This window comes from Hibiscus syriacus, unplaced genomic scaffold, assembly GCF_006381635.1.
Source record: "Hibiscus syriacus cultivar Baekdansim isolate YM2019G1 unplaced genomic scaffold, ASM638163v2 tig00116982_pilon, whole genome shotgun sequence".
NCBI classification, from domain to species: Eukaryota; Viridiplantae; Streptophyta; class Magnoliopsida; order Malvales; family Malvaceae; genus Hibiscus; species Hibiscus syriacus.
The window spans coordinates 1,002,729-1,029,693 of record NW_024063505.1 but is presented as its reverse complement, the minus strand read 5'-3'; the positions used below and the strand labels follow the sequence as shown (position 1 = coordinate 1,029,693).

The window sequence follows — 26,965 nt, the reverse complement described above, 5'->3', positions numbered from 1 at the left end:
GTTCATCTATAGTGGCGTTTTTCAACAAATGCCGCAATAGAGTAGTCATTTGCAACGTTTTTTTATACAAATGTCGTAATAGGGTTCATCTATAGTGGCGTTTTTTAACAAACGTCGCAATAGAGTAGTACTTTAGCGGTGTTTTTATACAAATGTCGTAATAGGGTTCATCTATAGTGACATTTTTCAAAAAATATTGCAATAGAGTAGTACTTTAGCTGCGTTTATAGAAAAACGCCGCAATAGATATAATATTTAGTGGCGTTTATTTTAACAAATGCCGCAACATAATTGCAACTTTAAAAGAACCACTAAATAAGAAAATAAAAGAAGGGTAAATCTAAAATTCTTATTTGTACACCACCAGAAGCAACTGAAGCAAGAGGGAAATTGAGACTTCGACTTTCCTACGCTAGCGCACTCTCTCTCACTCCTTCCACAATCTTCTGGTTCCTTCCTTTCTCCCTTTATCCCCCCATTTTTTGATCTCCCCTCTCCCAAAACTCTCTTCCCTTTGTTTCGTCTTCAAAACATTCAAATCCACGGTGTCGGATCAAGGTATGCCTGATTCCGATTTCCCTTCCCATCTTTACTCTTGATCTTTATCTTTCATTCAATCTGATTATTTTTTTTCCAATTTTGATTGTATTTACTTTTGGAAGTTGTTTGCATTTTTTAAATATTATGGTCGCGTTTTACAATTTTTAATGTTTTATCCTAGGGTTTTAAATCTTGGTTGATTTCTTTGCTCTTTTAATATGTATAATTTGATCAGCTTTACCTATTCCCCCTTTGATAAAGTCTGATTAGAAATCTGGTTTAGGGTTATACGAACATCTTTAGGTTTGTGTAAAGCTAAATTAATGATTTTTACAAGCTTTCATTTGACTCGAATGGAATTTATATTTTTTTGACTATCAAAGTCTTAATTGCCGACTCTTCTGGAAAAGCTTTAGAATCCTGATTTAATATATGTTACTGTATTTGCTTTTGGATAGTTAATGTATGTTACTGCCTTATTGGGTATAGAAGATAAGGGTAGGCTTTTACTGAAAACCAAAATGGAGGTAAAAAAGTTTGTCTATCATCGATTTCTAATTTTGATCCAAGTTACAGTATGATGAAAATAAACAGAAGTGGTTCTTTCTTTTTTTCCTGCAAATCCAACATGGAAGTGTTTAATGCAATTTCCTTGCAATATTCTATCTTGTCTAAAAGATTTGAGAACTGATATCACCCAAAGCATGTTTTGTAATTCATTTTCCTTGAATCTTTGTTTTATCTTAAAAAACACAAATTAAATCATTGTCTTGAAGAGATAAACAATGATTAGCATTGTTATATACCCTTTTTTTATATGCAAAATTATTGGTTGATCAGAAGTAGTTCAGGTATGGAATCCGCACAAAGTAATACTAATCAGTAGTACTAGTAGCACAATGTTGTCGAAAATGCCCCCCACTCAGCCCTTTTCTCATTATTGTAGGCCAATTTTCTGCCAATATGACTCTAGCCAGGTGAAATTATACAGTCAGTCCTTATACTTGATGGAATTTGTCAAATTACAGACACTAAAAGTGCAGTTTTACTTTGTGGATAATTGTCACACATATAAGCTTGATACTATTTCAATTAAAAATAGACTAGTGTCAACTACAAGCAAAGATGGATTAAAGGATAGATTGATAGTTGTGGTCGCGGTTAGGAATGTAACGATTGTAGGTGTTGCAAGTATTACAACGTGACTTGTTTTTTTTAAATAATTATATTTATAAATTATAGATGCGGTTGTGATGTTGCAGTAATTTTGAAAATTATTACGATATGTCTGTTGTATTGTATTCCATGATATATTCTTCATGGATGACCAGAAGTTTCAACTTTCTCTATCTGTCACCCTCAACACATCAAGCGAAAAAGTTCATCCATGAAGAATATTGTTTGTTTTCTGTTCCTGTTTTCTTAGCTTGATATTGAAAAAACAGAAGCATACTGCATGGTGAGACGAATGCATTTAAGATCACATTAAAAAAATATGATGTGATAGCTAAGAAAAGTTCATGAAAACAAGCTGGGAATTAGCCATCTAACTTGGCATGTAAGGACAGAACAACTGAGCTTCATTAAAAAGATCTATCACAAAAGCTTGTCATTCTTCCTTCTGGCTTGTACATTATTAGTAAAAGATGGTCATTAATATAACCTTTTTCTTTCCTGTTCAGAAACTGAATTGGAAGCTTGTGCATATAAGCATTGGGCTAGTTTTCATGCTTTGCTGGCCATTATTCAGGTTGTCTTCTCATTGAGGTGTCTTTATCTTGTTTTACCAGATGTTTGTTGGCTAGAGACTCGTCTCTTTTCATATTATTATCAACATTAGATTATATTGATTCGTCTAGTTTGGAGTGAGATTTGTGGTTTTTAGAACCCTGATTTTGAGACTTTCTCGTTTATTTTTTTTTCCGTATGTTGATTAAGGATTTTGCTTTGCTATATGCCCGTCGAGAGAGGAGACCGATAAGGTGAGTTGCTGCAACTGTCACAGTAAGAAGACTTTGCCTGGGGTTAGTTTATTTTTTTAAAAAAATCTTATTTCCTTGTTGAGTAACAACTGAATCATTGCATTGCCATTTGATTGTTGATGCCATAATAAACGAAGTTTGGTTAGTCCAACAATTTTGAAAAAATCTCACAGTAAAATGAATAGTTTTAATGTTCATAAGCTCCTATCTTCCAACCTTTTAGGCAATTTCCATTCTCTTCTTGGACTGAACTTTGTCGAGTATGGACAGCTAGTTTAAGGGAACTTAAAACCAGTTAGTTAACCATGCCTTTTTACCATATAAAAAAGACCAAATACACTCCTAACTTATCAGCATAGACAACTAGTTTAAGGGAACTTAAAACCAGTTAGTTAACCATGTGTTTTTAGCATGACATTATGTTTCAAGATCAATGCTTCTAGCATCAAACCACAGTAACCTTCTTGAATCAAAGGTTCAAGGGTCAATTTGAATCAATAGTTGCCTTCCTTCAGCTTTCATACTTTTCCTTCAGTTTAGAATATGTTCAAGCTTCCTATATACATATTTTTTAGGTTGAACACATATATATTAAGTACCATAAAATTTTGTACATAACAAATACAAATAAAATTTCAGATAAATACAAATAATAAAATAAAATAAAAATTAGATTACCATTTGTATTGGGGTTTCAACTTTCATGTACGTTGGTTAAAAAAAGTTGACTTGGTAATTTAAATGCTTTATAATAAAGTTGGTTTGTAACGAATATCTTATTGTTTCATATTCACCTGAAACTGATTGTCAGTTGTTATTCATGTTGAATGTTTTACATAAACTAGAAGCCCTTGTCCTTCTGTAGTTTTTGTAGAACATGAATGTCGATATTTTCTGCAATAAAAAAGCCATTTTCCCCTTTTTTGCATAACATGAATGTCGATATTTTCTTGCATATTTTGTTATACACTTTCATCGGTTTGAATTCTCTCTCTAGGTGCTAATTAAGTTGAGACACTCAAATTTAAATCGATTGTGAGGAACATGTTTTTCAGGAAACAATGGCAATCTTCTCTCTTTAAGAATGAAACATGAGTTTGTTTAGATATAAAATGCTTGATATTTATGTTTAGTGAATATTGTTTTTGTGAAGAAAAAAAATTAAGTCTAGATAGAGTAATTAGTAAAGAAAAGTTAGTGGTGTAATATGTTTCCGTACTCGAAATAACATAACAAAAATTTTATTTGGATGAAGAACTTCTTATACTATTACTTGATCTTAGCCTAAATCCATAGCTCTTATTTGCTTGTTACCATAAAATCCTTGAAGTAACATTTGAGAATTTGGACTTTATTCTTTTTCTTGTTTGAATGTGTATGCTTTTAGAACTTTGTTTTATTTTCAATTTGTTAATGTTAGTCCTGTACTGATGTTAGATAATCATTTGTGTTTGTGAATTCAGGATTTTTAAAGCTCCAAATCAGTGAATACTACATTTGTAGACCCTTTGTTTGCACTTGTCTACTATTTTTTTTCTTGAAAGGTTGATTCTCAGAGAGTTTTAGGTTCAATGTAATGCTTCTGTTTAGGTTCTAAATTTATCTATAATATTAGCAATTAACATTTGAATTTGAAACTCCAGAAATACGAAATGGATAAGAGTTGGATGGATTTCTCAAGGGTAAGCGTCGAATATCAAAATGGAGTCAAAAAATTTCTAAATTTAGCTTTCCTGAATGCAAACCAAGAGAATATGATTCTTTGCCCTTGTAAGAACTGTGTTAACATTAACTAGCATATTCGTGAAGTTGTGTACGAGCATCTAGTTATTTTTGGATTTGTTCGGGGGTATAGAAAATGGATCTTTTCATGGAGAGTTTGTATCATATACGAGTTATTCGACTTATTCTGCTCCTTCTCACCATCCAACTTTTAGAGAAGATGACATGGAAGGGATGTTACGAGATGCATTTAATATGCACACTCATCAGTCCTATGTTACAGAAAATTATTGTCAGAATGATGTTAATGATTTCATTGAGATGGGAAGAATTGGAAGTGCTGAAGAGCCAAATGGAGAAGCGACAAAGTTTTACAAGTTGCTGAATGAAATGAATGAATAACTTTATGAGGGATCAAAGTTTTCAAAGTTTTCTTTCTGCATTCGTCTTTTCCACTTAAAATGCCTGGGAGGGTGGACTGGTAACTCCTTTACGCAATTGTTGGAGTTACTAGGAGAAGTGTTTCCTTTTGTAAAAATCTCTCAATCATGCAAAGATATGAAGAAAATGATAAAAGATTTGGGTCTTGGATATGACAAAATTCATAGTTGTCCGAATAATTGTATGTTGTATTGGGGTAATCAAAAAAATCAGGACTCTTTCCATGTATGTGGAAAATCTCGATGGATGATTAGGGAGGCAGAAAATGTTACTGAGGATGAAGCTCAAGCACGATCAAGAAAGAAACCGATTAAGATTCTGTGATATTTTCCTCTCATACCTAGGCTACAAAGATTTTTTATGTCCTCCAAGATTGCTGAGTCTATGAGGTGGCATCATGATGGCAGAACCGATGATGAATTATTATGGCATCCAGCGGATTCTTTAGCTTGGAAGTCATTTGACAACAAGTATCTAAGTTTTGCGAGAGATCCTCGAAATGTCAGGCTCGGTCTTGCAACTAATGGGTTTAATCCATTCAAAATCATGAGTACTTCGTATAGTACTTGGCCTGTTGTACTTGTTCCATACAATTTTCCTCCCTAGATTTGCATGAAACAATCATCTTTCATCTTATCCATGATAATCCCTGGCGAGAAAGGCCCCAGAAATGATATTGATATTTACATGCAGCCGCTAATTGCAGAGTTAAAACAGTTATGGGAAGGGGTCGAAACATACGATGTGTTGACGAAGGAGAACTTTAATTTACGCGCGACTTTATTATGGACAATTAATGATTTTCCTGCGTATGCAAATTTATCAGGTTGGAGTACCAAAGGTCGTTACGCTTGTCCTTGTTATGCTGTAGAAACATGTTCGAAGTGGTTGGTTAATGGAAAGAAGTTCTCTTGTATGGGACATCGTTGGTGGTTACCTGATAATCATAGATTTAGAAGTCAAAAGAATATGTTTGATGGTGATGAAGAGTTTTGAAATGCTCCTAACCAAACAATCGGCTCTCAAATATTTAGAATGTTGAAAAATATCAATTTTACTTATGGAAAGGTGAATCAACCAAGTAGTGCACGATCAAAGAAAAAGGCAAAGCAAGTCAATGAAGAGGTTAAAGTTGACGAACAAACTGATGATGAGTCTGATGAAGAGGTTGATCCAAACGAGGTAGACTTGTGGAAAAAGAGGAGTATATTTTTCGAGTTACCTTATTGGAAAAAGCAGATTTTGAGACATAATCTTGATGTAATGCATATTGAGAAGAATGTTTGTGAGAATATTATCGGGACCATTCTGAATGATGGCAGAAAATCTAAAGATAATCTTAAGAGTCGACTTAACTTAGTGGACATGGGAATTCGGCATGATCTGCATCCGCAATTACGTCCAAATGGAAGAAATTTCTTGCCGCCTTCTATTTTTTCTCTTTCGAAGAAAGAAAAAGAAGTGTTTTGCACGGTGTTGAAGGATATAAAAGTCCCAGATGGGTATGCATCAAATATTTCTCTATGTGTCAGTGTTAAAGATCGAATACTTTATGGTTTAAAGTCACATGATTATCACATATTAATGCAAGATTTACTACCAGTAGTTGTTCGCAGTTGCATGTCAAATAAGGTGACGTCTTGTATCATTGAACTTTCTAATATAATGAAAGCCATCTGTGGGAAATTTCTAATGGTTGAAGAACTTGATAAACTACAAGATCGAGTCGCCTTGACTTTATGCAACTTGGAGAAGATATTTCCACCTTCATTCTTCACAATTATGGTGCATCTGCTAATTCATCTTCCTCACGAAGCAAGAGTTGGTGGTCCAGTTTTCTATCGATGGATGTACCCTATAGAGAGGTGTTATTTGAATTACACGTTTCAAATTACTACTGATTATACCTCTCACTCAAATGTATTTACGTAGTATGTTGTTTTATGTATAGGTTTTTGGGCAATTTGAAGTCTTATTGTCATAATAAGCGTTATCCGGAATGATCAATTGCTGAAGGGTATTTGGCAGAGGAATGTATGACATTTTGCTCTAGATATTTGGAAGATGTTGAAACAAGATGGAATAGACCAAATCGAAATGATGTGTTAAGTACTGATGACTTACCTCAACATTATTTCTTTGGAAGTTATGGTCAATCATTAGGGAAAGTTGAAATTGCACACTTAGATGACACGTCTTGGGTACAAGCACACCGATATGTTCTTTTCCATCACGATTCAATAGATCCCTTTCGCACGTAAGTCTTTCAGACCCAATCCTAATGAAATCTCTTTATCTTTTATATTTATCAATTTTTAACGACATAATATTCTTTATAGTGAGTTTAAAGAAGTATTGAGATCTCGAGCATGCTCCCGAAGATTAAATCAGCGAGAGCTACATAAGTTATTCACAGAAACTTTTCATGAATGGTTAGGCCAGACGGTAAGAAACTAAATTTTACGGAACACTTATAAATTATATACGTCAATGAAAATTAATTCACCATTCATTTGTAATAGGTTTGGAGTGGGAGATAAGTTATTGAAGAAGTTAAATGGCTTTCTCAAGGTCCGAATAGAATAGTTAAAAGATATAATGCCTTCCTCATTAATGGGTTCATGTTCCACACGAAATCTCGTGAAAGATTAAGAAGGACACAAAATTATGAAGTCGTAGTTACTTCGTCAACTACAAGTTATGCTACTGTAAGGGATAATAATCCGCTAGAGGGAGAGGTCGATTATTATGGAAATCTTACGGACATTATTGAGTTAGATTATTATGGAAAACGAAAGGTTGTGTTGTTTCGGTGTGACTGGGTTGATGTAAACAGATGTATAAAAAGAGATAAATTCGGGTTTACAATGGTGATTTTCTCTCGATTAATTCACACGAGTCAACGTTTGATGGATGAACCATATGTATTTTCTTCTCAAGTGAAACAAGTATTTTATTGTCACGATCCAATTGATGATGGTTGGTATGTTGTGCTTTGAAATACTCCTAGATACTTGATAGACATCGGGGATGGAAGTAGAGATGACATTGAAACAAGATCAGAAAGTTTACCTCTACTACCACAAAACTTAGATGAAACTATCAGTAATACAACACAATTTCAATGGGTTCGAGAGGACGTTGATGAAGATATTTATGACAACTGACATTATATAAGACTTTTGTACGATTTTATTTATTCATTTATTTATTTATTTATTTATAATGTTATAACCTTTAATATGTTGTCTTTCAATATATTCATTAATTAATTCATTTTTTTATTACTCATGTTTGTTTATTATAGATATCATGCCGAGGAGAAAAATAAATGATTTGCGGGTTGTTCGAGCTTCTGAAGACCATGAAGAAAAAAATAACGAGGAATCGAATGCACCTGAGTCTTCCGAAGTTCCGGAAACTGTTGAAGAAGACGTAGAAATTCAAAGTAATATTCGAAACATTATTTACTACTTTGTTCATTTTCAAAACTGGAATTTAATAATTTCTTATATAGTTGAAAATGCTGGAACGCGCAAGACTCAAGGACGTACAACTTTGAAGGAATTATATCAACTTCCTCCTGGGCATCGTGTCAAAGTTTCAAGAAACGATGTCGGTCAACCTATTGGCCCAGAATCACGTCTTCTAGCAGGTTACTTATGCATAGTTGCACGTAATGTGAATCTGTTACCAATCAATTACGAGTCATGGCGCGAAATGCCTAATAGTAACAAAAATCAAGCGTTCGATTTTGTTAAGGTAATAATGTCATGATAATACATACTTTATAGAAATTCAATACTAATTTATACTTACGGTGCACACTTATTTGCTGTATAGGAAATATTTTCGTTAGAGGTCTGACGATTATGTGAAGCAAACGTTAGGGAAGAGATGGAGGGATCATAAGAGCTCCTTAAATAAGAAATACTTCAAGAATGATCTCAGCCTTGAAGAGAAGTTGCAAACGGTCCCACCAGGAATGCTCGGTATCAAAGGGAAGATGCAGCCAGATTTTAGAGTTCAAAAAAAGGACAGGTATGATGTATTTTTCAGAAATAATTGTAACGAATTGTAAATCATCATTAAAAGTGGTTGTTTGACATTGTAGGACTAAGAGCATATTGGTGTTGCTAGCATGCAACAACAAAAGTTTACACACATGGCTGGATCGAAGAGTTTTGCTTGTATAGCTCATGAGGAGGTATTATAGATTATTGAAATAGTTTTTTGTATTCCATGTACATACTAACTCATAGTAATTTTATTATGGTACATTGTAGGAAAATACATCCGGTTCTAAAGTTGGTCGAATCCAACTCTTCAACATGACACATACGAAGAAGGATGGCACTCCTATGATTGTTGACGCTGCAGAAATTATGGTACGTTTTTTGGGTAGATGTTTTAAATTTACCTGACTTTATTTATATTTGTACCATGACATTTTTTATTTTAATTAATTATTCACTTTATTAGGAAAAATTGAGGGAGAAAGGCGGAGTATCATGTTACTGCTTCGAGTCAAGGTATTGTTAATGATGATGAAATTGAAAACCAAGCTATTAATGACGTTTTGGGTCCTGAAAGATATGGTCGGGTGCGCTGTCAAGGATCATTCGTTACTCTCACCAAATATTTTGGATCCAGTTCATCACAGTACATGTCATCACATTCTCGATCTTCCCACCAAGAAGTTTATCGTTTAAAAGAAAAGTTGGCTGAGATGTATCAACAAATGGCTAACTTGAAAGCGGAAAATGAAGCAAGGGAAGCAGAGAGAGCAGCAACAGAAGCAGCCAGAGCAGTAGCGGAAGCAGAGAAAGAAGCAGCGGCAGCACAAAGAGAAGCAGTATATTAGTAGAGATGTGAAGAATTTGAAAAACGACTCAATGATATGATGTTGATGATTCAGAAAACGCAACCTCAGAATCCATCATCGTAGTCTCATTTATGTTATGAGCATTCTACTGAACCTTGTTTAACTGAACTTATATTACGTTAATGAAAACTTTTATTTATTATATTGGATTTGATGTTGTTTGTTATGGATATAGAGTTTGATGTTATTATTGTTTTGTTTGTTGGATAATGGAACATGTTGAAAAAATAGTTTTGGGGTAATCAAGCATAATTTTTAGTACTGTTAAATTTTGTGTTATTTAGCGGCGTTTGTAACAAAAACACCGCAATATACCATACATTTAGCGGCGTTTTTATCCTAGAAACGCCGCTATATACAGACCTTTACCGCGTTTTTAGCAACAACGCCGCAAAACATCAACACCTACTGCGGCATTTGTGAGAAAAATGCCGCAAAACATCAACACCTACTGCGGCGTTTTAGAGAAAAACGCTACTAAACATCATAACCTATTGCGGCGTTTGTCAGAAAAACGCTGCTAAATATCAACACCTATTGCGGCGTTTGTCACACAAACGCGCTAAATATCAATACCTATTGCGGCGTTTTTTGTTAAAAAAAATGCCACGAACTTTAGCCGCGCTATTTTCAACGACGGTTTTCGTGGCGTTTGTCTTAACGCTGCATATGTTTTTAGCGGCGCTTATAAACGCCGCTAAAGATTAAAAAAACGCCGCAAAAAGCCTATTTTGCTTAATTAAATACTACATCATGAATTGCAAGGAGCGATATGTTAGAGCAAAATTTGCGCGAAGTATATGATGATAAATGGGCCTACTTAAGATATTAGGGTAGTGAATGCTAAACTCGTCCATCTCTTCTGTGTCATTTACATGTAACATTGATGAATGGTTGTCACCATCCTCATGACCATAAATTTCGATTCCATGTGGACCATGTTTCGACTAATGGCTACCAACCCAATGTTTGTTAATGAGTGCGATTGCTCCATTATTACAACAATAGAGAATTTACAAAATATGGGGACTAAATCTAAATAAATGTTTTTTTTTATATTTTCCGTTTACAGTTTATATTTAAATTTTGTGTCGTAATATGATATCTAAAATTTGAATTATTCTTTTTTTCTTTCAAAATATAATATATATTATTACTACATCAAATAAATACAATATTTTTTTGTACATGCATGAATCAACTTACCTCCGAGGGCGGAGCTAGAAAAATTATTATTAAATATTTTTTAAAACATGGGGTAATTTCTTTTTTAAAGGGTGTCAAAATATTTTTAAAAGAGGTGTCATTTTTTCCCTTTTATATATATATATGGGTAAAAAAAAGTTTTAAAACTTTTGGGGTGTCAATTGATACCCCTTAATACATACCGGCTCCGTCAGTGCTTACCTCAGTGGTTAAAGAAATTGTTATTCTTCCTAGAGGTCACAGGTTCAAGCACCAACTGATGTAATAATCAGGGTGATTGAGCGTTCATTATCAAATAGTTAAGAATACTTAAAACATATACTATTTTATAATCATCTTAGTTTAATAAAAAATATTTCTTTGTATGTTGATTATATAAAAATGACACAATTTATATATATACACATACTTTTTAATACATTAGGGTAGAATGAGAAAATTTAAACAATTAGATCTAACTTATTGACACGTATTATTCTTGTTGTACTTTCGCCAAACCCTTCTAAGTCATCTTCACACCCACGCCTCAAAGCTTTCTAAGGAAGAGTTTCTCAGTAAGTAGAATTTCGAAAGAGCACCTTTAGAAAAAAGAATTTTGAGAATTAATTTCGTAATGGGAGAAGTATCATCGATATTTGATATTATTTGGAAAATGCAACCTATTTACATGAGTTTTGATGGCTAAATTCACGAGATAATACTTTCAAAATAAATTTTTTTGAGATAATGCTTTCAAAATGCAACTCATTTCAGCAATTAATTCGTCGACAATATTGTCTCACGAATTTTTTTAAATGCATTATTTCAAGATTTTTGCCGATAGGCTAAACATAAGTTATTAAGAGTTAAATCTATTGTCATTTGATTATATTTACTTAATCTAGTAGTCTATAAATAATAATGATGATCATACAACGTACATATATTTACTCTAAAAATCAATATAAATTTTTTTGATTAAAATCTATAAAAATAGATATTTAAATGAAACCACTTCACCTTATTTTATTTGCTCTACTTCTTTATGGAGGTTTAATACCTTGACGCTAATCAATGGTATGCGACTCTCCGTTCAAATAATGAGCGAAGAATCGCATACTATTTATAGTTGTATAATCTATTTAATTTCATCAACAATTTTAATATATTAATAAAATAAAAATAATTAAGGAATAATGATCATACATAATAGTAAAATTAAAATTTGATCCCAAAGTTTTACAAGTTAATTGTGAATCTCTATTATCGAATTTCTAACTTGGTTCGGGGTGACAGTAGAGAAAATATAAGGGAAAAGAGAATCAAAAGAAACGGAAGATTGGTGGCCGGAAAATAGAGGCAAAGAGAGGAGAGTAGAGGAAAGAGTTATGGTTGATTGCAGCTAGAAGTTGTTGTATCGATTTGAGGGAATGAGTTGTCACCCTTGCAAAGCTTAATCATGAAGCATAAGAAAGTTAAAAGGATTTGATTTAGGCATTAATTAATTAAATTTATATGTGAGTTGTTGTCCAATTTTTCTGAATAAAAATATTCAAAGATATTGTACAAGAGTATCTTTATTTAAACAATCAAAACCCCACCAAATGTTGACAGGTGTCTTCCATAAACTACAGTTTCAAATGTTTTCTATGTGATGTTTAAGTTCCAAGAGTTCATTACCAGCTTTGATTGGTTGATATGATGCCAACTTTAGTGGAATATCAAACAAAATAAAGTGAATCGATTTGTGCCAAATTTAGTCATTCGGCATTAAAATGAAAAGTCAAGCATAATGTGAAATAATAGTGTCCGAAGATAACAATAAATATATGGGTAAATTGCACATATAGTACCTAAACTATTAATTTTTGTTTCATTTTAGTACCTCACTGTTAAAAGCTTAATGCGTTTAGTACCAAAACTGTGGGGTATAAAAATAAAACAAAAACTAAATTTTAGGTATGATTTTAATTTTTTTTGAAAGTTTGGATACTAAAACGGGCTAAAACTGATATTTTAAGTATTAAACATGTAATTTACCCTAAATATATTGATTATATAATAAATAGATATTAAGATTTTATATAAAAGATATTTTACAGAAAAATTATAAACAAAAGATGAAATAAATTCACTAGTGTCGAAACTAAAAAAATATATAAGAGAAATCTCTATGGATAACCCAATATCTAACTAACGGTGGAATTTAGTGATAAAGTTCGAGGAGGTAAACTTAAAATTTTTTAAAAAAAATAAGAGGTTTAAATTAAAAAAATTTAAAATTTTTTAAGGATTTAGTTTACATTTTCTAAAAAATAGGGGTTTAACTTTTTTTAATTTTTTTAAGGCTTAATGAGAACTTTTAAAAATTGTGGGAGGAGGTTTAATTAAAAACATTAAAAAACTTCAAAGTTTAATATGAAATTTTTTAAAAAAATTTGGGGACCAAATTATTTTTTCTCAAAATTTTAAGGATCTAAGTTATAGTTTTTAAAATTTTGGGGGACATGTCCCTCACTAGCTCATATTGTGCTCCGTATCTAACATTAATCTCTAATATCTATATATAGAGATAGTTACTTGATAATAAATGAAACTTATTTAATAAAAATTTAAGGTAAATTATATAAATAGTCCCTAAACTTTTAGTGCACTTACATTTTGATCACCAAACTTTTAAAACTTACAATACAATCACCAAAATTTTAGTTATTTTTAGTAAGGTCCCAGATATTACCTCCTATTAGTTTCATCTAACATGGCACGTTACTGTTATTTTCATATTACTAAAATATCCTTTTAACCCATTTTAGTATCCTAAAAAAATATCCTCACCCAAAATTGATTAAAAAACCTAAAAATCAAATTTCTCTTTCTTTTATTCTCTTTGTTTGATCAATAATTGCTAACAATAAATTGTAAAACCCATGCCTTAGCTTCCTGCAACTAACATCAAGGTTGACAGTCATCTTTGTTAGTATTGCATTCGTAGCTAATGGTGTTAACCAATAGCACTAATGAGGCTAAGAAGACTTTACCGACATATCTTGACTTTATAAGAATCGATCAAGATAATTAAAAGAAAGATACGATATAAAAGGATCGAATTTGTAGGCAAACTAAAAAAAAAAACTGAGAGACCATAAATGAATCAACACATGAATTCGAATCTTTTTTTTTATACTTACATGTGATATTGAACAAATAGCTTCTCGTCTGAAACATAGATTAGCATCCGTAACTTTGAGAGTGTTTACGTAATTTTGCTTGGGCATGTGATCAGATTCAGCTAGGAAGAGGGAAGAGATGGTAGTAGTGGGAGGATACAAGTGAGTGAAGTGCGTTACTGGATTTTAAGATGAAAGCTCTAAATTTGATTTTTGGGGTTTTCAATCAATTTTGGGTGGGAAAATTTTTTTAGGGTGCTGAAATGAGTTAAAAGGATATTTTATTAAGTAGAAAGTAACAATAACGTGTCATGTCATATGAAACTAACGGGAGGTAATGTTGGGGACCTTAGTGAAAACGAACTAAAAGTTTAGTGATTGTACTGTAAGTTTTAAAAGTTAGGTGATTAAACTGCAAGTACCTTAAAAGTTTGGGGACTATTAATATTATTTACCCAAAAATTTTAGATGTTCTACTTTTAATAAACATTGAAAGTCTTTTCTCTTTTTTTCTTAGAGTCTTAATCGTTCTTTAAATGTCAGATCAAATTTTTTATTTTAAATTTTTTTCATTCGACTATGTTTTCAATTTTAATACTTGTTATTCACAGTTTGTTTTTTTTTAATAAAAATAATTATATTTTCTACATGTTTTTTTGTCTTCTTTTTCGAACGTTTAGCCATTATTTTTATTTAATTTTTTTCATGGTTAAATTTGACGGTACCATAACTTATCAAGATGACACTTATTTATAATCATGTTGATGTTACTTGCTCTTAACCCTTAGATTGAATTTGAAAATGTGATTTTACATTTGTGGATAGTTTCTCCCGATGCTCAACTCTGATTTATGGTTCTCAGTGGTCTTTCAATAGTTTAATCCCTTTCTGTGTGTTATTTATCAATGTAGTTAGATTTATTCGTATTTATTTATCGTTTGAGTTTTTTTTTTTTGGATTTTTAACCTTTTTCATTTATGCTCATTGTATGATCTAAAGTGACTAGTTTCTTGTATCAATGTTATAAGAAAATATCAAAGTTATTTATTTAGTTTACGATGTTAATTGTAAACTCTTATTGTAATTTTGAATATTTTCGACTCTTAATAAGACTAGCTAGTAGCGATTTCTATTTTTTAAAAAAAAATTAAAATAGCTATATTTTCTATCTTTAATTAAAATAGATTTTCTATTTTTCTCAAATTTCTCTCAATTTATATATTCATTAATTAAATTAAATTGAATTTAAATTAAATTCTAATAAATAAATCATTCCAAATTTAAAGCCTCAAAAACTATGATGAGATAAAATCAAGTTTTGTATATAAAAGTGAAAATGGACAGCTTGTTTCAACGGTTCTTGTTATTATAAAAGTGGGCTACAGTCCAGCAGTGTAACTGGCAAGTCTTATATAGGAACCTAACATACTAAAAAGTAGTTGGAAATGACTGGCTCGTAGGCTCAACAAACACCAGCTTGGATGGTAAAATTTCATTAAAGGATCGCCAAATGAAATTCGAATTTTATAAGGCTAAGATGCTTTCCCTACATTTTCACTAAAAAATGGTTTATTAAGATCTTACACTACATCAACTTTAAAATCAACTGCTATGAAATTGTGAAAGTAGTCCATCAGAACCATCATACTTGCTAATCAACTTTAAAGTCATATAGCAATTTTAAATGACAAGGCTTAGTTTTAGTCCAATAAGATCACTAACCCAATAAACCTGGCAATCTAGTTGGTGTGAATTCTGAATAGTACTGTCCACTTTACCCCAAACATTTAATCCCTTCAAATAGCTATTTAGGAGTCATCTCTTTTAATTTATTAAGTGATATTAGTAATATAAAGGAAAACGAAAATTTACCCAAACAATAGTGACCATTTGTGTAGTTTATCCTTTTTTAATTTTTTAAATTTATTGTGTCACATCAGTAATATGTTAACGTCAATAAACCCTCAACGATCAAATCTTAATTAAATAAAAACGAAAGTTACCAAATCTTAATAATTAAAAAAAAGTGACCGAATATTATGTTTTTTGAATTCAACGAAGAAAAGTATACAAAATCTAAACAAAAGTGATCAATCTTGTAGTTTACCCAATTAAGTATTATAGTAGGTATATATTATTTTTAACTTAATACATTTTTTAAATAAAAGCCTTAGTTTTATTAAAAGAAAAAAAAATAACTAATGTTTATAACCATGATCATAAGCTAAAGGCATAATTATATTTTTCTATACCTATACATAATAAACTAGTCACTTAAGATCAAACAATGATTAAATAAGAAAAAGAGTAAAAATCTAACAAAAAAACAAATAAAGATAAATGCAAATAAACCTGATTACATCGACAAATGAATAAAAAAAGGAATCAAAATTATTGAAAGATCACTGACAAACTGTCTAACACGCTAATTTCATCTGAATAATTCAAATCGATTAGAAGGATTGAAGACCAATGCAAAATACATTCGTGCTTTATTGTTGAGTTTATCCAAGTGGTACTGGGGGCATTAGTGGGGTGCCTTTACTTTATTGGGTTTATTTAGGGATTGAGTGATCATGTGTGTCTGGTGAAATTTAAGGCTCAAATATCATTAACCTTCTTTATTAGCATCCAAATACGAAAAAAAATATTAAAGGTTAAAATCCAAGTCCAAAATAAATAAGTCTAGTTATAAATATATGGGAACCATCATACAACTAAATAAAAACCCACAACTTAACCATTTCCATCACAAACCCATTTAACCAAAACTCATTTAACCTAGCATGTTTTTGCCAAATTAAGACCAAAGTCAAGTTTTAAAAAATCAATTGGGCATATACACATTGACCCAATCATACTCAATTTAACCCATTTACACAATTGAAACCCATTATTATACTCAATTTAACCCATTTTATTCAAAGCACAATTCTATTATTAAACCTAACAAGAATAAACTCAAATAAAGCCCAATAAGCCTAATGAACCCTTGAAGCTTAGGGTATTAGGAACCCTTGAAGCTTAGGGTATTAGAAACCCTAGCAAGGGTAGATGCCTCAACTGTCACCTGCAAGTGTCATCCAAATTTACTATTAGGGATGGGTTTGAGACCGAACCCGACGTGTTTTGATCTAATTTGATTGAGTCATATTGTTTTAAAAAAATTATGGTACGGGTTAGGACAAGTCGAGTTTTTTTAAGATTATGTTCGGATCAAGATTGAGTTTTGGGTCAAAAATATCCAATTTGACTCAAAAAAATTATAATTTTATCTTATATATTTAGGAGTAATTATAATAACACTCCTATGTATATCATTTTCTTTCAATTAAATCCTTATTTTTATTGAATAAAAAATAATATTTTTAATAAATATATTATTTTAGGTCGATTTTGGATTTTATCTCAAAAAATCAAGTTGAATTCGGATCGGGTGAAATGTATATAATTTTAGGTCAATGGAGTATTTATAATTTTTAGGTCAGGTCGGATGGGCCGAAAATCTCACCATGTCCATCCTTATTTACAACAGTGATAACGTCATCTCCAATGGTCCCGATCCCAGGATCTCTCAAGCCTTCCAGAGGCTTTCCCGTCGCCATGTGGGAACCAAGTAGTGGTTCCCTGGCTCTCCTCACTCCATGACAGCTTCCAGCAAGCTATGGTCCCCCATTCCTCCATGCCTCATCACCAGCAAAGCCATGCAAAGAAACAAAAAAAGAAATGAGCTGTAAAATGAATGGTTTTCTTTTCCTTTTATCCATTTTCATTTTCTAGTAACAAGGGTAATATAAAACCCAAAACAAACCGATTCCGATTGTAAGGGATCTCTCCCTTCATTTTTTTTCGAGAGAATCAATACAAAAGGTTCTCATTTTTCTTGAAAATACCAACAATACAGAGTTCTTTCCCCCATTCGAACAAAACAATAGAATACACAGAATTTTTTGAAGGTTGTCATTTTTTTTATTTTCCAACAATGTATTTCGAGTAAAATAGAGCAAGAGAGAGTGAGTACTTTTTACCTTAGTCGTCGGTCATCGATCGTCGAGGGTAGGCTCGTTGTTGGGATTCGAGGAAAGGCCAAAGGTCACCGGGATGATGAAGGTCGAAGATCAAGGGTCTGTTGGGGTCGGCTTCACATTTTAAAGTGGAAAAGAAAGAGGTCAAGGCTTGTTTGGGGTTCGTTTGGGATCACCTGACAACAGTTGGTGGTGGTCGAAGATAGGTATGTCATCACGGCCGGTTTTGACTTTTTCTTGACTTGGGATAAAATTTAAAAAATTGAGCCTTAATTTAAAAGAATATTAAAAAATATGTAATATAAAATTTTAATTATTATTTTATTAAATTAAATAAATATTAATTCATTACAATATCAAAAATGTCAAAAATATATTTAAGCATATAAATACTTATAAAAAACATTGTCTTCGAGCATTTCTTAATACAAAATCATTAATGATAGTGTCAACATCAATGTTTTTCAACATATTTTTCTTAATATATAACATAGCTAGCCCATTCAATCTTTCTTGTGACATTGTTGACATCAAGTAATTCTTCAATAATTTCAGCTTTGAAAAACTTCTTTCCGCGGATGTTACCGTTACCAGCATTGTTAATAAGATTCGATAAGTAATTGAAACATTAGGATAACAATCTCTAACTTTAACAAACTCAAGAACTTCAAACGCTGACATGAATAAATTTGGCAAAGTCAATTGCAACACTTTATTTTCAGAAAAAAATCATCTGCATCAACATCCTACAAATTATTATGAGAAAAAATAATCTTAAAATTATTACAACATTCTTTTAATAAGTCAATAAGAAATAAGTTTATGAGCCTTGCTTTTAATTTAGTTTATTAATATTTATGGGCTCTGCTTTTAATTTAGTATATTAATATAGTTTTTAACGTTATAATGAGAACAATAAATCAATAAAAAATAAGTTTATGGGTCCTCTTATATTAATATAAGAAAATGATATATTAATATTTATGAGCCTTATTTTTAATTTAGTCTATTAAAATATAATAAATTAATATAAATTAAAATTATGGGCCAGGTGCCTCTCTTGCCCCTGCCCAGAGCGGCCCTGTCTGTCACCAACGTTTGGTGGATATCACGATGCTCTTGGGTTATTGGAGTTTCGATTTGGGGTGATGGGGCCATGAGAGGAAAGATGGAAGCGTTATGCTTTCATTTGAAAGCTATTAGGGCGAGCCACAGCCGTGTATGATGGCCGAGCGTTTTCTTGTCTTTATTGTGAGCACCGACCGGTTTGAAGAGAAGTGAAAGTTGAGAGAATCTTAAAAACAAAGGCGGCTGATTTAGGTTTTAGTTTAAAGATTACTTGAAATAGAGAAAAGTAGGCTATGTACTAGAAGGTTAGGGTAAAATAACATATAGGTCATCCAAAGTTTGCGTATTTTGCCATTTTGGTCACTGCACCGTTTACTTTTAATTTGTTTTGATTTTCAATCTTCCATTTCACTAATTTCCATTATAGTCACAAATTTCTTTTTTATTATTGTCAATTCAGTTTACTAGTTTTGCATTGTTTTCATTTTAGTTCGCTCTTTTTTTTATTTCAATTAAAATTTTGCACTATTTTTCATTTACATTTTAGTTAGCACTTTTAAATTTTTGATAATAAACAATTAATACGACTTTGTGTTGACCTGTTCAGGGGTATGACCCACATTATTATGGTCCGAATAAAATTTAAATTATTAATTTCTAACTTGCTAACTACTAACTCTAAAATTGTTCGATTTAATTTTAAGACCTTACGAGGACCCATCATAGGGTAAGATTTGTATTAGTATGGTCCGGGTAAAATTCTAACTTCAATCGTTAACTCACTAATCGTCTAATTTTTGAACTAATCTTACAACCTCATGAGGACCCGTCCCGGGGTATGACTCATGTTATTTATGGTAAGGATAAATTTCTAAAAAATGAACCCCCAAACTTATAATTTATGTTATTTACATTTAAGCCCATTGATTTTCTACATTTTAATTTCTCTCTTTTAAATTTCCAACATTTATATTTTAGTCCTTTAAGTTCCAACACTTTAACTTTCTACATTTTTTCATTGTGAATTTTATATTATGTTTTCTTTGATTTCAATCCTTAATTTGATGTTAAATTGTATTTTTGTAGTTTATATTACTTTTAATTTAGTCCTCATTTTATAGATATGTTTAATTAAACTTCGAAATCACTTTTTGTAAGCATCATTGTATATTATTGTTTTTGTTTTGTTTGTACATATAGGTATTGACATTTTTTTAAATTGGTATGTATGTTAGCCTAATAAGCAACACTTGATTTGAACAAATAATTGGACTACGAGTAATACCCTTTCATTTTAGAATTGTTGTGAAGTGATTGTTTTAAGGTATAAGAAAGTTATTTCCAATGGTTTTAAAATGGAAGGGTGTCCTAGTGAAACCCTAAAAACAATCTCATTTAAAATTTAGGAATGATAGAAAAAGGGAATGTTCTTCTATTTAAATTCACCGAGAGAAAGGATCGTTAGAACGTACAAAAGGTCCGATCTTGATATCTTTAGATAATCAAACATCATTATTCTTTCTAAAGGATTTGTAATACCCCAAAAACCGAGTGAGTAGTTTCAGGTAAATCGTTTGGGCGTGGAGTGTCATGGTAGGACCTTATTAATAAATTGGATTGAGTGTGGCATGAAATTGAGCTTGGTTTGAGCCCAAATGATAATAAAAAGAGAAAATAACCTCAATGACCGAAAATGCCTTATAATATACGATTTTAACCAACTTTTTTTGGATTTGCAAAAATGACCAACAAATTCGCAACGCGAACTCCAATTTCGCAACCCAGTTTCTAAATTCGCAACGCGAATTTAGAAAATCGCAACAAAGAAATTAAATTCGCAACGCGTTTGCCAAATTCGCAACACTGAATTTCAAATTCGCAACTGAATTTCAAATTCACAACTGAATTTCAAATTCACAACTGAATTTCAAATTCGAAACTCGATTTTCGAATTCACAACACGAATTTAATTTTGCAACAGGTTTTAGTTTCGCAACACAAATCTTTTTGGGTATATAACTATGCAGTAGCAGTAACTTATAACCTAAGTCCCTAAATCACAACTCATTCCATCTCCATCTATCACTCTCTCCGGCGACATCCGTTCCTATATCCAACGACATCCTTCCCCATCTCTAATTTTTTTTACATAATTTTATTTCTATATAATTTTTCAATGATTTCTCTCCCAAATTATCAACTATCAACTTAATAAAGGTATGTTTTTCTCTAAGTTAGTGATGATATGTAGTTTATAGCTCGTTTGTTTAGTAAATTAATTTACAATTTGTAGAATGAAATCATCTAATGTTGATCATGTTTGGATAGATTTGTGTTTTGGAGGGTCATGGGAGAATGTTCATGGTGTTTTACAATATGTGCCTTTACCCATGAATCTTCAACTAAAACTGTCATTAAAAAAAGTTAACTTATGAAACTCTAATGTTACGTGTTGTAAAGAAATTGAATTTAGAGCCTTTAAGTGGATTTAGGCTATCTTATCAGAGAAAATGTAAAGTTTATTTGTTAACCGACAATGAAGATGTTGAATGATTCATTACTTTCATTAGTGTTTCGCAAGAAGATGATGTTATATTGTATGTTATTGAACCTAGAAGTAGTGAATTTGGGTCAATAGTGAGTAGTAATCAACTAAGTTCTTCAACCCCAGTTTACGGTGCTCACAATGTACAACGTTGTTATCAACCTCAAAATTTAATGGTTCCACCATAATTTCATCACCAAGAAAATTTTATTTCACCACATTTCCAATACCAAACACAATCTCAAAACCCACAACCTTTTCCTAATTCAAATCCCAATCAACTTTTAGCACCAAATTTCGGTTTTCGTATTGACCAGTTAGACGATTATGAGCCAATAGAAAAAAATTGTGAGTACTAGTCAGTATTCGAAATTTGATCTTGGTCAATACCCGGACTTTGATCTTGGTCAATACCCGAACTTTGATCTTGGTCAATACTCGGATTTTGATGATGTTTCAGAAGAAGAAACAGACCCTGCGTGTAATGATTTTGATATTGGTCAATACCCAAATTTTGATGATGAAACAGCCACTGCCGAGGAAGATGTTGTTGATGATAATGAGGAGGAAGTTACGACTGTGAATGAACATGTTGAACATCCATTCTGTAATTCATATAACCCTGAAGAAGAAAAAGAGAAAAAGAAGAAGTCCTCGAAGAAAATAAAAAGAAGAAAATGCCACGGGAGTATAACTGGAATATGTCAGAATTACTTCATATACCGAAAGAAGAGTTGGTAAAGATAGCAGTTGATTGTTACATAAAAGTTATTTGTATCAAGAAAGATGATTATTTTGATACAAAGGAATACTTGAAGATAGCTTTGTATACGAAATGTGTGGAAGATGGCTATCAACTAAAAGTTAACAAATCAAGCAAAGATCGTTTCGAAACAAAGTGTATGATTGACAAAAACTGTATGTGGCGTATAATTACAAAGAGGATAAAAGATTGTGAAATGTTTCAAGTTAGGACTTTTATTGATAAACATACATGTTCAATAACCCAAGGTTTTCCTCACCATAGACAGATAAACAAAAAGGTTTTGGGTGGTTTTCTGGCTGAATGTTTTTGAATGGTAGAGTATATCGGGGACATGAAATTATGACTGACATGAATGCTCGATTCAAGATTAGTATCTCATATTCTCAAGCTTGGAGAGCCAAATGTTATGCCTTAGAATTGTTAAGGGGGTCTCCAGAAGCATCATTTTCCCAACTGCCGGTTTATTGTCACAATTTAAAGTCGAAAAATTCTGTGTCGGTAACTCATCAAAACAGATAGAGATGGACGCTTTGAGTTGTTGTTTATCACCATTGGTGTTGCGGTTAGTAAATCAATATAATTTTGTTGACTCATTTTTGTTAGTTACATGCATTTCATATTTAAATGATTATATGTCTTGTGTATATTATTTTGTAGGTTCGTTCGTTTATTACTTGTATGTGCCCAGTTATTATAGTTGACGGAGCACATTTGAAAGGTCGATACCTTGGAGTAAACTTATTAGCTGTAGCCATGGATGCTAAGAATGGGATACTGCCAATAGCTTACGGGGTTGGCAAATCTGAAACTTCTGATTCATGGACATGGTTTATGGAGCATCTTAGGGATTGCATAGGTCCTATTAGCAATCTGATAATCATATATGATAGGGCAAACTTAATTGACAACGATGTTAGAAGGTGTTTCCCAGATGCTTTTCATGGACTTTGTGGTGTTCATTTGTACATAAATCTAAAATCAAGGTCTGCTGGTATAAAAAATCACAAATGGACATACTGGAAGACTGTAAAAGCTTATCGGGAAGTGGATTTTAATAAGCATATAAATTGTTTAAGACGTGTTTTGCCTCAATGTGCTCAAACACTAGAAGATGTCGGGTTTGAAAGATGGTCAAGAGTACATCAACTTAGAGCAAGATATGGTTTCATGACGCCTAATAGTGCTGAATCAATCAACGCTCTAAGTCATCATTCTCGGAAATTACCCATTACTATGTTAATGGAGTTTTTTCGAGCCTCTATTCAACAATGGTACTACAATAAAAGAAACCATGCAGGTATTATTTCTTTAAATTCGTAACTTATCATATATTTTACTAAGTATTATTTATTTAAATTTATAGGAACATTGGAACTTCGTGTTACACCATGGACTGAAAAAAAAAGATAACGAAACGTGTTGTGAAGTCAACGTCATGGAGAGTTGAACCATGTTCAAACACTTTGTTTGAAGTATTGGATAATAAATTAAATGGGCTTGTCGATCTAAATGCAAAGACGTGTAGTTGTATGAAATGACAAACTTCTGGTTATCCATGTGGTCATGTTATAAAAGTTGCTCTTCATCTAAACCAAGATGATTCAAGCGCATACGCTATGGATTGCTACACTACAGAAGTATATCGACAGACTTATACCGAGATTGTCTATCCTATTCCACATCCTTCTTAGTGGGACATACCAGATGACTTACAAACAGTTTTACCACCAGTCATGGACAGCAGGCTACCTGGCCGACCAAAAAATCATGATCGTATACCGTCTAAGGGTGAAGAGAAGAGGATATCGATATGTAGTCGGTGCAAGGAAAGTGGTCATACAAGGTTGACCTGTGGATCACCAGTGCCATCACAATCATCTTTTCCTCTACCAAAATATGGATCCTCATCAAAATCCCAAGCTCATATGGTGCTAAGCAAAAGGAAATCAAAATCGCAATCAAAATCAAAATCCCAATCACAACCGGCTTCACCTTTTGGGACTTATTAACTTAGGTGATTTTTAAATGCAAACGTTGTATTATGTGTATTTTATGCGTGAATGCATACATTTTCAGTTAGACATTCATTAGTAACTTAAGTTTGAACATTGCTATGACCTGTTCAGTTGCTATCACTTATCAGATTGTTGTCTGTTATCTTTTTGAAGGTTTTTTCCTTGAATTCGCAACGCGAAAGTCAAATTCACATTGCGATTTTTGTGTTGCGATAGTCAAATTTGCAACGCGATTATCTCATTGTGATTGTTGCGAAAGTCAAATTCGAAACGCGAAATTGCAAACCGAAAATCGCAACGTGAATTTGACTTTCGCGTTGTGAAAGTGTACCTTCAACAGGTCTTTTTTGCCTTCAACATAATGCAGATTGAATAAACAACAAATAAACTTTTTCAAATCAATTAAACAAGCAGAAAATAATTCTTATTTACACATCAATTAAACAAATCAACTTTTACAAATCAATTAAACAAGCAAAAAAATAATTCTTATTTCCTCATCAATTAAACAAATCAACTTTTACAAATCAATGTAAAATTCAATTAAACAAGCAAAAAAAGTGAACCCCATACAATTGTTTATGCACAAATACATCAATTTCACGCAGCTCACTTCAGGATTAACCTGCAGAAACCAAACATTTGCTCAAACAACACTTTCTACACATCTAAAACCAACAAACAAAAAATTATTGAATTCTAGGTACTTAACCAAACATTTTCAAACCAACAAAGAGTATATATGTTAACAACACTTGCTCAAACTTACCAATTGTTTATGCACACTTTCAGCACATGGATGCAGGTAGGCAACGTCTCGCATATATCGCTCTAGCCATAAAATACCGAAACCACAAGCCTACTACACCTCTATCTCTATCTGTGGGAGGTAGAAATTGTTTACTTCCTGTCATTAAACGTTCCAAGCACATGCATATGAGAGGACCACAATCCCCTCTGGCTCCCTCCGTTTGTTGTGGCAAGGTCTCGTCTCTGATCATTGTAACTTTGAACTTTTTTGGCTTCTTGTTTCCAGAATTAGTCCAATAATCAATTGCATTCAAGTATTTCGCCAAATGAGCGCTCCATCCCTTACAAATAATATCTCTCAAATTAGACAATGATATGTAATTTAACATGTTGTCATATACTATTGTCTTCAGGGATGGGAGCTGAATCTCGAGGAGAAGCCAATGACGACGTTCCAAAATAGGGATAAACACCTTTAAAATATTCAAAAAATAAATACTAACCTTATCGACCTCCCACCATGCAGGATAATGTTTAGCTTTTCCATTACCCAACATATATGAAGCATTTCTTAGATCCTTCAAGTGAGCTATGTGAAAAGACGTCGGCATAATAGTCTATCGAGTATTTTTTATTTTCTTCAATTTCCTTATTATTAGAAGACGTGACACCCATTTATCAATATGTTGTTTTATAATAAAATACATATATTAGTGAATTTATTAATAAATTTAAAAAAATTAATCAAAATGCAATATAAGAAGAATATAAGACTTACCACCCCTTTGAGATAGCCATTATCTTCAACCCCTAATAAAATACCCCACCAAGACCGATAAAGAAACAAATGAATAACATCGTCGAGTTTGCATATGTCAGAATAACACTCCTTTCTCCGCTCATGTATATAAAAATCAACTGCGGTCTTAGCCCAAAGGGTATTATCCGTAATTGTGTCTAATAGTGTTCTCCTCTCCTGCTCAGGAATGGTACTGGTCGGTAACACATACAAAAGCCAACTTGCATCCATCATATCGGACACGTGAGGGGGTTTATCAATATGTCGACATATGACGCCATGTGAATCGGGCTCTTGAACGGTGGAAGGGACCTCTTGAACGATGATAGGGGCTTCTTGAATGGTAGGAGGGGCCTCTTGAGCGATGAGAGGGGCCTCTTGAATGATAGGAGACGCCTCTTGAATGATAGGAGGCACCTCTTGAACGATGACAGGTGCATCGGGCTTCTTCTTACGGAGTCTTGGCACTAGTGGGGTGAAAAGAGACGTATTAGCACGTACACGACGTCTGATGTGTGAACCCTGTCATGCAAGAAAAACCCGACGTAAAGCATCTACTTTATCGGGCCGCTGAAAATAAATTAATACATAAATAAATAAATAAATAATGCTGAAAAAAGGTTATTTGCATTTTTAATATAGTATTAAACAAATTTACCTCATTGTGTAGAGTATAAACCTCATTCTGCAATGATGAAACAATCTCACGGAGAGAGGCTACCTCATCACATAAAGTAGATACCTCACCACGTAGCGCACCATTGTCATCGCGAAAAAAATCCACCTCACCACATAAAGACCGTACCTCATCACGTAGCGCACCATTGTCTTCACGAAAAGTACCGACCTCATGACGCAAAGCACCGACCTCATCACGTAACTCCCCTAACTCATCACGTGGAGGTGGAGAACAGGGAGATAAATGTCGTGGCCTCTTTGCCGGTCGCCTATCATGAGGTGATAGTGGAGAAGAGGCTCGATGATGTGATGGAATAAGTGATGGTGGAGGTGGAGAAGAGGCTCGATCAGGTAATGGCTTCGGGTGTCGAGCTGTAGAATCGACCTGATCAGGTAA

At 32.6% G+C, this 26,965-nt stretch overlaps 1 long non-coding RNA gene across 1 annotated transcript; it reads left to right on the top strand.

The window, feature by feature from the left end:
* Positions 1 to 398: 398 nt before the first annotated feature.
* On the top strand, positions 399 to 2,565 carry LOC120192872. The gene is made up of 3 exons (XR_005522808.1): positions 399 to 558; positions 2,223 to 2,290; positions 2,479 to 2,565. It is a non-coding gene; the product is annotated as an uncharacterized LOC120192872 (long non-coding RNA).
* The last annotated feature ends 24,400 nt before the right edge of the window (positions 2,566 to 26,965 follow it).